This window comes from Salmo trutta, chromosome 17 (genome assembly GCF_901001165.1).
Source record: "Salmo trutta chromosome 17, fSalTru1.1, whole genome shotgun sequence".
Taxonomy (NCBI): Eukaryota; Metazoa; Chordata; class Actinopteri; order Salmoniformes; family Salmonidae; genus Salmo; species Salmo trutta.
Genome location: NC_042973.1, coordinates 18,811,708 through 18,826,178, shown reverse-complemented (window position 1 = coordinate 18,826,178; position 14,471 = coordinate 18,811,708). Strand labels below are relative to the sequence as shown.

The window sequence follows — 14,471 nt, the reverse complement described above, 5'->3', positions numbered from 1 at the left end:
AATAGGGCAGATGTGCCAAATTACATCTCTCTCCCTCCCTCCCTCCCTCCCTCCCTCGGTCCCGCGCCCATCCAAAGGACTAACACCCCACAACGCCCACGCCCCCCCCCCCCATCTCCCATTTTTCGTCGCTGATTTGAATAGCGGGACTCTGCAGCGCGTTTCTGCGCTCTTTTGTTCAGTAGCGCTTGGCTTCTGGGGAAGTGAGCATCGTTCTCACTCGGATCACTTATTGTATGCCTCTCTTCTCTCTGCGTGATAGGATGGACTAGGTTATACACTGAGAGATACCCCGTTTTTGTCTTTTGGACCTCTCCTAAACCCGATTCGTTTTTCTGCACTTTATACCGTTTTGGTGCCGCTTGATGGTTCACCTCTGACTGTGGCTCGCAAATAACCGAACACCTGCAACGAATCAGACCAACGTTCCTCAGGCGGTATCGCTCTACATTCCTGAGGACTTGACAGAGACATCAGAGCAGCTCACCTCCTAAAAGGTGAGAACAATGTTTATTACTGTTAAATAGCCTATTCTAGTATGTTACATTACGATTTGTCTTTTTGGAGTCGCTTAATAGGAAGCTGGAGAAACCAGTATCTTGGTTCGTCGTTATCATGTAGAATAGTCTACAGTAAGTAGCTCAATAAGGATTAGGATATGTTATCTTCACAAGACAAAACGAGCTATATGGAAACGCATTTTCTACCACTGTAATTAAATGTTAGGCCATGCATGCCTTGAAAATGCTTCAGTATTTAGTTTTCCATGTAAACATTGGCCTTTCGCTACACTCACGCCCCCCCCCCCCCCCCACACACGTTTATGTGCTGCCTTTATTTTGGTTGAGTCTTAGCTATCTCATTTGAATTACTAAATTGTCATTATGGTTTTAATTTCAAATGTAATTTTATTATGAAAAGTTTTAGCCATGCTTTTACACGATTTAACCCTTTCCAATCATGTTATAACATATGTAGAATCATTATTGATACAACAATTAGCCAGTCTTAACTAAGAGGAAAAGTTCATGCTTGACTGAATGATATTGAAGAATGATACTTGTCTGTCCCTTTATGATCTAACTGTTAGTCATGTGTGAATAATCTCTGCTTTGCGTGATGTTGTGGTCTGCAAAAGCACCGCCGTCACCACGGCAGGGGTGCGACAGAAAATGTGTTCATGTGTGTTTAAATGTGACACATTTAGAGCAATTTAAGTGGATGTTTTAATAGCTTATCGGCTCTCTTATAAAGCCACTTAATTGTTGACGAGTCAATTAAAAGAACATCGACCTTGACGAAACCAACAGGATGAGAATCTGAGCAAACTTGAGTAGAGTAGAAATTCTGAGTAGAGATGTCAAACGAGATTCTGGTCTTTCGTAAAACCGAGACACTCCATTTAGTATGATATGGTACGTTTTTGAGTGGTATGTATTAATTTGTGGATGTCAATCATCCATTTGTGTGATATGCTATGAATTACAATTCGTATGATATGTTACAACTTGTAATTTGTGTAATATGTTACGAATTTGCAGTATGTATGATATGTTACGAATTCCAATTTTATGAGATTTACATTAGCTAGGTGGCTAATGCTAACATTAGCTAGGTGGCTAACGTTAGCTAGGCTAGGAGTTAGGGTTGGGGATTAGGAGTTAGGTTAAAGGGTAAAGATTAGGGTTAGGGGAAGGGTTATGTAACATGCTAAGTAGTTGCAAAGTTGCTAAAATGCTAAAGTTGTCCATAATGGGAATCGAACACACAACCTTTTGGTTGCTAGAAGTTTGAGTTATACTCCTACCCATCCACCCTGACCAACCACCCTCCTGTCGTTTTTGTCTTAAAGATGCACTATGCAGAATTCACTCTGACCATTTCCTGGTTGCAAAAATTTTAATAGTTTGCCTAATTTCAGTTTTTGTGACAAAACAAGCAAGTATAGTGTAAAGAATTATTGTACCATCTTAACCGCCGTGAAATATATTTTCCATAACCAAAAATATTGTATTTTCAGCTTTTGGTAGCTGATGTACAAAACCCGAAAGTAAAAGACGCAAAAGCGAAACTTAAAAATGGGAAGCATAGAAATAGCGCACATAGAACAGATCTACCGCTTCTTAGACTTGCTTTCAATGAGAATGACATATCTATAACGCACATTTCTATATGAATTTGATCGAGTCGCCCCAAAAAGTTACATATTGTATCTTTAAGTGACCTTCTGTCTTATGTAACCATACCAAATGTAACATACCATACTAATTTGGGTGTCCCGGATTTACATTTGCTATGTTACGTCTAGTCTATGAGAACAGGTGAAGTCGACTAGCAGGGAGCCCTGTCTGTAAATCCTGAAGCAATGACAACTAGCTAGCTGAAATGGAACCTGAGACGTTATCTTTGATGGCGCTCTGTCAAACATGGCTGTGTGTTGGCTGGCTGTGTGTTTGTATACTTTTTGCTGCATGAAAACAAATAACTCCTGTCTCCTGCTCAAACTGATAAAAGTGCGTGCTCGAGTGCTGGTGGAGGTTGTTGCGTCAGACTCCAACATGCCTTTGCGTCTGACAAAGATATGATGCAGCTGAACAGCATAGGCTACATATGTATTTTCAGTGTTATATTTTCAAAGCGTGTCAGAAAGAGAAAGCGGCAGAAGCAGGAGGGATATGCTGGTTGATAGACTGTAGGGAGAGGGGCCTTGTCACGTAGTGACATTGGGGACATCAAAACACCTCAACTGCTGCGTTATTCTTTTTTCCCTTCACCTGGTTGAGCAGTCATATGTGTACATGTGCGCATGGAAAATTGTTCCGCCCTGTCACTGACCTGTGTTGGGGGCCATCAGAGTTCCCTGGGTTTGCTGGGTGGCACCTGTGGAAACTGGAACAATCCCTAAAAAAAAAGATGATCAGCTCTAATCCTGTTAGTGAGACAGGCGCCGTTCTATCTATCTCTCTTGTCACTGTCTCTCTCTCTTTCCTCTCTCCATCTCTCTCTCTTTCTCTGTCTTTCTCTCTCACTCTCCATCTCTCTGTCTTTCTCTCTTTTAAATTGTATCTTCCATTTTCTCTCTGTCTCTCTCTCTCAATTCATTTTCAGTTCAAATGGCTTTATTGTCATGGGAAACAAAGCAAGTGAAATAGACAAGAAGTAAAAGGGAAATAAACAATAAAAAATGAACACTAAACATTACACTCACAAAGTTTTTAAAGAATATAGACATTTCAAATGTTATATTATTGGGAATGTTGTAACAATGTTCAAATAGCTGAGGTATGAAAGGGAAAATAAATCAACATATATGGGTTGTATTTACACTGGTGTTTGTGCTTCACTGGTTGCCCTTTTCTTGTGGCAACAGGTCACATCTTGCTGCTGTGGTTCCACACTGTGGTATTTCACCTAATAGAAAAGAGAGTTTATTAAGATTGGATTTGTTTTCAAATAATTTATTGGTCTGTGTAATCTGAGGTAAATATGTGTCTGATATGGTCATACAGTTGGCAGGAGGTTAGGAAGTGTAGCTCGGTTTCCACCTTTTGTGGGCAGTGGGCACATAGCCTTTCTTCTCTTGAGAGCCAGTTATTCCAATGGCGGTCTCTCTCGATAGCAAGGCCATGCTCACTGAGTCTGTACATAGTCAAAGCTTTCCTTCATTTTGGATCAGTCACAGTGATCAGGTATTCTGCTACTTTATATTCGCTGTTTAGATTCAAATAACATTGAATGTTCTGTTTTTTGTTGATTCTTTCCAATGTGTCAAATATTTTTGGGTTTTGTTTCCTCATGATTTGTTTGGGTCTAATTGTGTTGCTGTCCTGGGGCTCTGTAGGTCTGTTTGTGTTCGTGAGCAGAGTCCCTGTACCAGCTGGCAGAGGGGACTCTTTTCCAAGTTCATCTCTCTGTAGGTGAGGGCTTTGTTATGGAAGGTTTGAGAATCACTAATATCAGTTATCTCTCTCTCTCTCTCTCTCTCTCTCTCTCTCTCTCTCTCTCTCTCTCCCCCTCTCTCTCTCTCTCTCTCTCTCTCTCTCTCTCTCTCTCTCTCTCTCTCTCTCTCTCTCTCTCTCTCTCTTCCCCTCTCTCTCGCTCTCTCTCTCCAGGTTCAAAGGCTAGCTTGCTGACACCACTAAACTAATCTCAATAAAGGTGTTCTGTGGCACCGCTAATTCGGTTGCTGCTCCATTTTTCTTCTTTTCATCAATGCACAACAGAGAGTTAGCTGCACACTGCTCCCCGGTGGCTGTTTTCCAAAGATGCCGACGAGTGCCAAAAGCTGCTCAGAAATGCTGTCATCACAAGGGGCTGAAAAACAGATTGGGGAGAATTCAGAGTATTATCTGCTTTTGCATGGGTTGATTCGCTCCGTCTTTCAATAATGTGCCGCCCTGCTCGGCTGCACACAGCTTAGCACCGACACTTGTAGCGAGCGACGAGAACGCAGAGAATTCAATTTTGCACTTGAGTAGCATCCAAGCCAATGAAATAGTGTTTCTTTTAGGTTTCACTCATGTAGTAAATTAATATTGACTTAATGAAGCAGCCTCTGTCTGTTGAATGAACAAAATCACTCCCAAACTTTTTCTTAGGAACATGAGGAACTGCAGGGTCTCCAAATGGCTGCAGAGGGTTCAGATGGTCAATGGTTCCGGCCAGTGTTCCTGCTGAAAGCAATACCCCATTCATACATGCAGTACAAAATGGTGCTTATTATTGGTTGTGGGGGATAGGGCGTTATGCTGACAGACACAAAGAAAGACTAATTTAGAGACTTTGACAGCCCTGATCCAATTAATCAGTGCAAAGGCTCACAGCAGTCTCCATGTAACTTTAATTCTGTGAGTGTTTGTTTGTGTGTGTGATCACTGTGCATGTTTGTGTACGTGTGTGTCTGCACGCTCATGTGTGTGTGCATGTGTATGAATCCCACTGTCTGGGGTCTGCTGTGGGCACATAGCCTTTCACATAATCCCACTTTAAGAATGTGTACATATCTCGCATTACTCATCTCATATGTATATACTGTATACTGTATCCTTCACTATCTATTCTTTACTATCTATTGCATCTTAGCCGCTCTGTCACTGCTCATCCATATATTTTATACTTATATATTCTTATCCCATTCCTTTACTAAATTGTGTGTATTTGGTTTTGTTGTGGAATTTGTTAGATATTACCTGTTAGATAGTGCTGCACTGTCGAATCTAGAAGCATAAGCATTTCACTACACTCGCAATAACATCTGCATGTGACCAATAAAATTTGATTTGATTTGCGGCTCTGGCTTTTTGCCAGTCTCTCCCTCCTATTGCCAGAATCCCAGAGACGTTTCATCACCTTAATGAACGTGGGGCCTGTCAGGAGAATCTCAGGCTGTTCTCAAGCCTCTGACCTGGCAGAGCAGAGTTTAGGTGTACCCAAGCTGTAGCAGGCTGTTGGCTTTCATTTGGCGTTAGCAATGCTCTGGCATTAACCACTTTGGCTAACCACAGTGTCAGGCTGCAGGCACAGATGTGCCATTGGCTAACCACAGTGTCAGGCTGCAGGCACAGATGTGCCATTGGCTAACCACAGTGTCAGGCTGCAGGCACAGATGTGCCATTGGCTAACCACAGTGTCAGGCTGCAGGCACAGATGTGCCATTGGCTAACCACAGTGTCAGGCTGCAGGCACAGATGTGCCATTGGCTAACCACATACAGACAAAGGCGAGCAGCCAACAAGGCAGCGAGGGGTTATCAGATAACTCTAAGCAGACACAGCTTGTGAATATTCATTGGAGTAACAGACCCTGAATGCATAATTCAATGTGGGCATTTTGCCTATTAAACACCATCAATAAATCATGACATCTAGTAACTGTTTTTCTTCTTTTAATGTGGAGCACAAAGGGGCTTCTTCAAAGATTGGGGATTGAATATCTTTCTCCCCTCTCTTATTTGGTGACCATTTTGGTTGGATGCATCCATGTTTAGTGATATGGCTCAGGTGGCGAATGAAATGGTCTGTGTGCTGCTCAGGTTGGAATTGGATAGTGATTCTGACTGAAACCCATAGGGGAAGAATACTAGCTGTTTGTTTCACCAATTTGCTAGTGGTTTCTTATCTAGAACAGTTAATCCTCACATAGAGAGAGAAAGCAACCTCCCAAGGGGATCTGGAGTGTAGGAGGCTGCAGTGTTTTCAGCACCGGGACTGCTACAGGACCAAAGCTCTCATTGTCTCCGATGCTTCCTCAAGCACAGCAGAATCTGTTACTGCTAAATAGAGACAAGAGTCGCTACACAGGAAAGGAAAGAGAGAGAAAGAGAGAAAGAGAGAAATACTTCAGGGTTTGAACACTGAATGGAGCCACTCCAAACTCTTTCTTACCCTCCCTCCCCCTCGCATCTGCTTCTTATTGACTGAAGGGTATGACGTGGTAGTGGATGGCACCATGACAGAGTTCTGGGCTCCCAGCCCTGATATGTCTTGCCATCCAACAGACACCCATAAGCCTTTCAACAGAGAACACTTGTCAAGGGTACAGATGGGTGAGGCATTTCTTCATGTCTTCATAACACTTAGTTCCCAGAGAAGCTGTATGTTTTGTGAGTGGGTTGATTGGGGTTGTGTTTTGATACATGGGGAAAAACCAAGTCGTCTATATGATATTTTGGAAGATCTTAGAGAAGGAAAACGGTTGCTATAGCAGAGAGACGTAGAAGGAGTAACATACTGTAAGCTCTTCAAGCCCCCATTACAGATAATAATTCCTGGGGTACTCCGCCTGTCACATTCCTTCTGAGTGCAGGTATTTCTGAAGCCCAGAGTCTGTCGGAAACCTATTAGAAGAAGCCCAACTCTAATCATATATCTATCTGCCTTGTCTGAGTCTGGGGGGAGACCAAGACGAATCGCTTTGGATTTATGGAAGAATGGAAAGTAATGTAATTAATTTCATTCAAATCCCTCTCGGACCCCAGTTGTGGCGCCTCTCAATTTCTATTTGTCGGCTTTGTGAATGCAATCTGCCTGCTCGCTATCGGCTTGTGCTGCTATTGATATTAGTTTCTCCCCCTTGTGTAATTCAAAGAGATGCTCATTAACATGTTAAAAAGATACAGAAAGCTTTATGCGGCTTGCCTTAGTGAATCATTTCTCTTAAATGTGGTGGCTTCAAAAAAGCAGTAGAGGTGTTTTGTTCTGCATAGAAAATGTAATTAAGTTTTCACATTTTCCAGAACGAAACCCATTTTTTAATCCTCTTTCTCCGTCTGCCTTCCTGAAGGCAAAAGCTCAGAAGCTCATGTTTCTTGATTTTTTTTGTTCTAGTGCAATATATGCCATTATTATTTTCTAATTTCTACAGACTGATATTCTCACGATCAAGGTTCACACTGGGATCAGGCTGATCCTATTTATTGTGCTACTCTGTTAGTGTCCTGAGTCACCTTTCTGAGCTGTATCTAGGTGGATTTAGTGTTTGTGATGGGAGTCAACCTTGCAGTGATTGGAGAATTTGCAGGCCCTGTAGCAGAAGCTACCTGTCTGATATCAACAAAGCCGCTCCTGTAGTGAGGGGATACTGGAATCGGCTGAGCTGAGCAGAATGAGCTACGGCAGCTTAGAAGAGGTCTGAGGTTAAAGCACACTTTCTCTGTAGATGGGGCACATGTACGCACATACACACACACGCGCACGCATGCACACACACACGCACACACACACGCACATAAAAACACATACACTGTTCCAGGTGATTAATGGCTGTTCTCTGGTGTGGAGAAGAGTAGTATAGAACAAGAAGGCCCGCACACTGTTAAAGCTCCCAATTCACCTCTTTATTGACAACGTTTCGATCTGAAACTGATCTTCGTTAGGAGGGGCCTCCCAGTCCTACTTTGGTCCTTCATCCACACTCTATACCCTGGAGGGAAAAACTCCATTGAAAACTCCAGCCATTTGATTAAAGTTTAAATTTGCTGAGTTTATAGCAGGTCAGATGTCCAACCTGTAGACCTTGCAGTAGATCTGCATTCAGTAAAGAGATTGCCAATGCCCCGCTAGAGTGGTTTTGCATTCTACTCCTTTAGATATGTGAGATTCTCTGTTCAATTTACTCATTGATGAAAGTGAGTGCAGAAAGGAGAGAGTGAAGAATAGAGAAAGAGAGAGAGAGTTTTTTCCAGTCTGGGTTGTGTGTAGAAGTGAATCTTGTTCCTTAAATGGAGGGTATAGGGACATCCATTTTCCAATAGTTGTCATGTTAGTGACGGGAAAATTGCACTTTGAAAATGTAATTTCCTTTCCCATTGCCATTACTGTATCTTAGCAAGGGAGTATAAACAGGCACATATCACAACTCATTTGTTTGCCGTGTTGCCATTTTAGGAAAGAAACATCAGCAAGTCAGTAACCGAGAAGAGCATTGAGAGAACACACACACACACACACACACACACACACACACACACACACACACACACACACACACACACACACACACACACACACACACACACACACACACACACACACAGACACACACACACACACACACACACACACTGAGGAAAAACCTTGTTTCTATGTGTTGTCTCAGAGTGATGCATTTGTTAAACAATCCGCATTTAGCCGTGCCACACAGAATCTTTGCAGTCAACTTCTCCTCAGTGATTTGAATTGCTTTTCAGTTTTGTTTGACAAATTTAGACTGGTGGGGTTGTAACCAATTCCCTTTTGTAAATAACTATCATCCTGCAGAATAACAGAGGAGGGGAAATGCAGAAAAGACAGAGTGTAACGGCTGTCGTCGGAATGAGACCAAAGCGCAGCGTGGAAAGTGTTCATGATGTTTTATTTTCACCAAAACACTCAAACAAAAATAACAAAAAATGAAACGAAAGCGCACAGTTCTGTCAGGTACAGATACGAAACAAAAAACAACTAACCACAAAACACAGGTGGGAAAAGGCTGCCTAAGTATGATTCCCAATCAGAGACAACGATAGACAGCTGCCTCTGATTGGGAACCATACTCGGCCAAAACAAAGAAATAGACAACATAGAATGCCCACCCCACATCACACCCTGACCTAACCAAATAGAGAAATAAAACGGCTCTCTAAGGTCAGGGCATGACAGAGAGAGAGAAGGACTAAATACAGAAGTCCAGAGATGGGGCTGGTTCTGTTTGCAGTGATTTGCAAGGATAATCTGTTATTTATGTGGTCTAAAGTGTGTGTGTGTGTGTGTGTGTGTGTGTGTGTGTGTGTGTGTGTGTGTGTGTGTGTGTGTGTGTGTGTGTGTGTGTGTGTGTGTGTGCGTGTCCCTGTATGGGTCTGTGTGTCTGTGTGTGCACGCTTACTTATGTGTGTATGTCACAAAAATACAACATCTGTCAGCATCAACATAAGTGTTGCCCCATGCCAACCCAAACCCTCCATAACCCCACTCTCCCCACCCCTGGGCATTCCTCCCAGAGGGGTATCCCTGCACCCCTCTCTGCCCCCCTACCCTCTGATCCAGTGTGTGTGTGTCCCAAGTAGCATGTCTCTCCCCTGGCAGGCCGACTGTGTGGCAGCATGGCCCCTGTCCACTCAGCTGTAATTAACAGGCTTTTAGGTCTGTTTGTCTGGCTGGAATCACCTCTAGTCAGCAGCAGTCACTGCCTGGGTCCAGCAGGGTTTGTCTGGCAGCTGGTCACACATCATACACGCACACCACACACACACACACACACACACACACACACACACACACACACACACACACACACACACACACACACACACACACACACACACACACACACACACACACACGCTATGTGTTTGAGTGTGGGGGCTGCACCGACGGCCCGCTCTCTGTTCAGATTGATTTGAGAGCCCTCCCAGTGAAGGATGCCTCTTTGCTCGACACCACTATTAGCTGGGTCGTTGATCACTGGCTGCTGTCACTAGAGCCACTAGAGCTAAAGTACCAGGCCAGTAGTAGGAGCGTGTGGGCAGCAGCCCTGCACTGTAGTCGCTCAAATTGGTTGTCCAGCTGAAGTAATGTCCAATCCTCTCAGGAAAATACAAAACAAGAGAGAGTAAGGATCTGATATGGAATCCCCAGTCTGCTACATCGAGGCTTAATGGTGTCAAAATGGCCCCTTATTTTTTCCTCTTTTGTTCCTTTCTTTTAATGTATCCAAGCCCCATCACCACCACCACTACTCTCCTTCCCCCAGCCTCTCATTTCTCCTCCATCCACAGTCTGTTTTGTTTAGCTGCAGGCGGCTGGCAGAGCTCTATCTGGGCGTCATCTTGTGTGGCCTTACTTGTATTGACAGAGACTGATCAGAAGCAGTCAGAACTCCTCTCCCCAAAACACCTCTCCAGCTAGTATCAGAGGGCAGCATGGAGGAGACCCATTAGCTGACTGGCTTCTCTGGGCGTCTGAAGGAGTCAGGGTTGGGGATAGCACTGTCCGTCTACCAGTGTGGAATGGTATGCTAGCATTCACCTCAATGGTCTTTAATGAAAAAGTGCTGGAATGAAAAAGATGAGCAGAACACCTGAAAGCGTCAGATGTAAAAGCAGAGATAGGTTAAGATACTGTAGGATTTGCCATCACTCAATTAGAATTCAGCTGCTTGCATGCAAAGCTTTATCTCAAAGGGGATAAAGAAATACAACTGCACTGTGGTCATAAAGTCTCTCCTGTGATTTATTAAAGCCAGTGCGGAACAGCAGAGGAACACAGTCCTGCACGTTCAGCTCTTTTAACCTGTTTAGGATAGGGGGCAGTATTTTCACGGCCGGATAAAAAGCGTACCCGATTTAATCTGGTTATTACTCCTGCCCAGAAACTAGAATATGCATATAATTATTTTATTTGGATGGAAAACACCCTAAAGTTTCTAAAACTGTTTGAATGGTGTCTGTAAGTATAACAGAACTCATATGGCAGGCCAAAACCTGAGAAGATTCTATATGGGAAGTGCCCTGTCTGACCATTTCTTGTCCTTCTATAGCCTCTTTATCAAAAATAGAGGATCTCTGCTGTCACGTGACATTTTCTAAGGCTCCCATAGGCTCTCAGAAGGCGCCAGAATGGGGAATGATGACTCTGCAGTCCCTGGGCGAAAAAGAGTAGGGGTTTTGGAAAGTGGTCGTTCTGAGAACAATGACACTGGTGCGCGCGTGCATGTGAAGACACCATTTTCTTATTTCAGTGTTTGAACGGGTACAACGTCTCCCGGTTGGAATATTATCGCTATTTTACGAGAAACATCACATAAAAATTGATTTTAAACAGCGTTTGACATGCTTCGAAGTACGGTAATGGAATATTTTGAAATGTTTTGTCACGAAACACGCCGGCGTGTCACCCTTCGGATAGTGATTTGAACGCACGAACAAAACTGAGCTATTTGGATATAACTATGGATTATTTGGAACCAAAACAACATTGGGTGTTGAAGTAGAAGTCCTGGGAGTGCATTCTGATGAAGAACAGCAAAGGTAATCCAATTTTTCTTATAGTAAATCTGAGTTTGGTGAGTGCCAAACTTGGTGGGTGTCAAAATAGCTAGCCATGATGGCCGGGCTATCATGTGCTTTCACCGAAAAGCTATTTTAAAATCGGACACCGCGATTGCATAAAGGAGTTCTGTATCTATAATTCTTAAAATAATTGTTATGTTTTTTGTGAACGTTTATCGTGAGTAATTTAGTAAATTCACCGGAAGTTTTCGGTGGGTATGCTAGTTCTGAACAAAACATGCTAATGTAAAAAGCTGGTTTTTGATATAAATATGAACTTGATTGAACAAAACATGCATGTATTGTATAACATAATGTCCTAGGAGTGTCATCTGATAAAGATCATCAAAGGTTAGTGCTGCATTTAGCTGTGGTTTTGGTTTTTGTGACATTATATGCTTGCTTGAAAAATGGGTGTGTGATTATTTCTGGCTGGGTACTCTCCTGACATAATCTAATGTTTTGCTTTCGTTGTAAAGCCTTTTTGAAATCGGACAATGTGGTTAGATAAAGGAGATGGTGTAAAATAGTCATATGTTTGAAAAATTGAAGTTTTTGGATTTCTGAGGTGTTTGTAATTCGCGCCACGCTCTATCATTGGATATTGGCGAGGCGTTCCACTAGCGGCACATCTAGATGTAAGAGGTTAAATCCTCTTTGGGCTAGGCATGCCGCTAGCGACCCACCTCGACAACATACGGTGAAATTGCAGAGCGCGAAATTAAAAATACAAAATTCGTAGTATTAAACATTCAGGAAAATACAAGTGTCTTACATCGTTTAAAAGCTTAACTTCTTGTTAATCCAGCCGCTTTGTCAGATTTCAAAAAGGCTTTACGGCGAAAGCATACCATGCGATTATCTTAGGACAGCGCCCCGCGTACAAAAGCATTACAAACATTTTCCAAACAAGCAGAGGCGTCACGAAAGTCAGAAATAGTGATAAAATAAATCACTTACCTTTGAAAATCTTCCTCTGTTTGAAATCCCAAGGGTCCCAGCTACATAACAAATGGTTGTTTTGTTCGATAAAGTCCTTCTTTATAACCCAAAAAAGTAAGTTTTGTTGGCACGCTTGATTCAGTAATCCAACGGTTTCCCTCGTTCAAAATGCATACAATGGAGTCCCAAAAGTTACCAATGAACTTCGTCCAAACAAGTCAAACAACGTTTCTAATCAATCCTCAGGTACCCTAATATGTAAATAAATTATCAAATTTAAGACGGAGAATAGTATGTTCATAACCGGAGATAAATAATGAAGTGCGGCCCTCATCCACGTGCGCCGCAATACTACAGCCAAAATGGGAGCCACATAGCAAAACTACAAATTCTAGCTAATTTAAAAAAAAACAAGCCTGAAACTCTTTCTAAAGACTGTTGACATCTAGTGGAAGCCCTAGGATTCTCCTCGGGTTTTTGCCTGCCATATCAGTTCTGTTATACTCACAGACATTATTTTAGCACTTTTAGAAACTTTAGAGTGTTTCCTATCCAATACCAATTATGCATATCCTAGCTTCTGGGCCTGAGTAACAGGCAGTTTACTTTGGGCACCTCAGTCATCCAAACTTCCGAATACTGGGCATTTGCAGGATGCAGACTGTGATTGTTTTATCCAGACTCCAGCACAGTAGTCTCAGTACCTCATCATGGCTTTCTCATCAGTCCCAACCAATTTATGAAACATGAGCTTCCCGACCATAGCCGTGTCTCAAACAGCCCTTAGTTAGCATCTTTACAGCAAAGAAAACATCATCCTTCCCTTTCGCCCCTTCGCCCCTCTCTCTCCCTTCAGTCTTAATACCAGACATCAAGGACAAAAGAGCACTCAAAGTGGCATTTAGTGTCGGCACTTTATCCGTTGCAAACACAGGGCTTGATTACGCTATCCCATATTCCTGATCAGCACAGCAGGAACATCGTAAATGCTCATCACATCACCTGGCTGCAATCAACCCATTGTCATGTGTTATATATTACACAGTCTTTAATTGGCTGCTCTCGCTCTATAATTGACCAGCGCTGCTATTGCTGAAGCTGTTTTAAATAATGATGCCCTATCTAGCCTGGTCCCAGAACTGTTTGTGCTGTCTTGCCAACTCCTATAGTCATTGTTGTGCAATGACCATAGGAATTGTCAAGACAGGACAAACAGATCTGGGACCAGGCTAGCTCGTATCCACTATGAAGTGTAAATGTAGCTGGCCTGGACCAGGGTTGGCCTGAGCTGTATCTCTGCAGTGTTTTGGCCTAGCTAATGCCAGCTCAGTCTGTCACATGGATGCATCAGACTGCCAGCTCCAGTTCCTATGGGAGATAGTCTTTGCATTGGCGGGCAGATAAATTATGTGTTTGCTTTCCTTTAGCGGCACCGTAATACTGAGAGATCAGTAGGCCCGGACTCTGGGACCGCTCGGCTGTCTTTTATTCGCCACTCCGGGCCCATCTGCTCATGCACGGGGTCAGGACGGGGGAAGGGGTCGGAGGTCAAGATAGTCTCCACGGTAGCATCTCTTCTCAGATGGAGAACGGCTAAACTCTTGTGCAGCAGCAAACTATTTTGCACCAACCATACATGATGAAAACTGGATGTCAATGTTTTTCAGTGAGTCCAAGACGGAAACGTCACCAAACCTAAAGGACGTTAAAAGTTTATACAAAATAGTATGGCACCATGTTGGATATTCCATGTATTCCAGAAGTTTCTGGTCATCCTGCCCAAAGCGCTGTGGAGGAGATGGATGGACGAAAGATGGTCCACTTCGTCACATTTTTGAGACAATGTGTTCGAAACTTCTGGAGGGTTGGCATTAATTCAGAGACAGTTTCTTCAGAAGAAGACTGGCATCATGTGTCCTTCTACTTGCAATGCCAATCTTCCATCCATCCTCCCATCCATTTCATTCAAACCTGATTCCCGCTAGTTAACTTCACAATCGTCACA

General features: G+C 43.1%; 1 protein-coding gene across 1 annotated transcript in view; it reads left to right on the top strand.

Annotated features, from left to right (window-relative positions):
• The first annotated feature begins 205 nt into the window (after nt 1–205).
• ncanb (neurocan b) overlaps nt 206–14,471 on the top strand; it is a 245,912-nt gene continuing 231,646 nt past the window's right edge. Inside the window, exon 1 of the mRNA XM_029696021.1 lies at nt 206–497. The gene's annotated coding sequence lies outside the window, so the exon portion shown is untranslated. The remainder of the gene's footprint in view (nt 498–14,471) is intronic.